This window comes from Psammomys obesus, unplaced genomic scaffold (assembly GCF_907164565.1).
Source record: "Psammomys obesus unplaced genomic scaffold, mPsaObe1.curated_primary_1811, whole genome shotgun sequence".
NCBI lineage: Eukaryota > Metazoa > Chordata > Mammalia > Rodentia > Muridae > Psammomys > Psammomys obesus.
In genome coordinates this window covers 12,943,519-12,945,410 of record NW_026592666.1, presented here as the reverse complement: position 1 = coordinate 12,945,410, position 1,892 = coordinate 12,943,519, and positions in this window count along the sequence as shown.

Sequence of the window (1,892 nt, the reverse complement as noted above, 5' to 3'; positions counted from 1 at the left end):
AACTTGAGAAAGAAAAGGCTCACTGAGCCTTTGCTGACCCCGTAAGATGCTGGGACTAGAACACGCTCCTGCAACCAGCAGCTACAGGGTCACAGAGCAGTTAGGAAACTCCACTGCATCCCTGAGCCAAGATCATCTTCTGGTGAGCAACAGGCTCTCTACTTAAATGGGTGTGCCTGCATGTGTGTGCACGTGTTTACACACATGTATAAGTATGTATGTCTGTACATACACACATATGTATACATCCCAACACTTTAGAACACACAGATTTAGCCCATGGAGACTCATTCTTCAGGGAAGAAGAGGGTCTGGGAAAGCAGCTCCTGCATCCTGCCATGCCTCTGTTTGGAGTCGGCAGCACTACCCAGGCTGTGCCACCCCCCCCCCCCCGGCCCCAGCCCAGGAAGAAACTTCTATTCATACTCTGTTTCCTTTACACACAGATTTCTCTTACAGATGGAGAGACTTTAGAGAACTCTCGTCACTGACTTCCCATCACCGGACCAGAATCCCCCAGGGTAAGGGTTGACGGGATCTCCTTGGATCACTGGAGTGCTGTGATACTCAGGTTAGGGTGGTGAGGGGCCCCAGCAGTGCTTTCCCTGGGGTGGGTCCCAGGACCGGCTCTAAAGGAAGAAGAACTGCATCATGAAGCCGGCTTTCTGCTTCCTGGCTGTAGCTGCAGCGTGCCTGGATGCCCACGGCCGGGACCCTGTTGCTGTCCGGGCTGCCCGAATGCTGTGAGCCAGGCAAACCCTGAAGTTGCTTGTGTCAGGTACTTGCCCACAGCAATGAAAACGGTGACTAATACGCTGAGACAATTGACTCAGAAGGAAAAGAAAGCTTATTTTGGCTCACAGTTTCTTGAGAGCCTTGTTGCTGTGGTCCCTTAAGATAGAACACATGGCAGAGAGAGTGTGTGACAGGATGAGATCACTCACCTCATCACAGGCAAAAAACGAAAGGTCTCAGAGCTCCTGAAAAAGGCCTCACCTTTGGTTCTGAGGTGCTGGGGTGGAATCCAGGATCTTGTACTGTCACCAAGCTGACCCCAGCTCTGAGCTCTGTGGTTCTTTTACCTTTGTAATCTCTTCCAGTTCCAGATAAAATCAGAGTGTCCTAACCACACTTCTGAAAGCCGTTGCCTGCCCCGACCCCCGACCCCCAGGCAGGGAACCTTCTGCCCTGACCCCCGCGGTAGGGGACCTTCATTGTCCACACTGCTTAAAGCCATCACCCCACCCCTACACCCCTTCATCATCCCCAGCCTTGGCTCCAATGTGCTTTTGGGTTAAGTGAGGCTCTTACAACAAGCTAGGGCCTGGTCTGTCTGTCTCTCTGTCCATGGCAGTATCTCAAAATCTTGGTTCCTAGGTGAAGGGATGAATCAAAATTAAAAGCTTGTGGGCATATAACACTTAAAAAATTATGTATAGCACACTTGGACTTGGTTTTTAGTTTTTTGGGCTTTTTCCTCTCTTCTGGCATAGTGGTAGAGCTCATTGAGAAATCTTGTAGATTGATCCACACCTTCCTTCCTGGAGAAAAAGTTTTGGTTCAGAAGAAGTGGCTATACTGAAGTTCCCGAGCTTTTCAGGCTGCCTGTGTCTGATGCCTGCGTCTGAGCATTAAGTCTTAGGTTGCCTGGGTATTCTGTCCCCATCTCCCATCGCACCGTGGGCAGTGTCTGTAGAGCCGCCGTCTGCTCCTCATGAAAGAATATCATCAACCCTGGAGTCCTCAGGCCTCCAGAGCCGTCTTCATCCACTTCTCGGGCTGGAGGAGAAGGTGTGGAGGAAGCTCAGTGCATAGTCAACAGACTGAGGTGAATGATGCAGTGAGACAGGTTCTCATCAGCAGCTCCCAGGGCTGCATGCTCCCGGATTCTA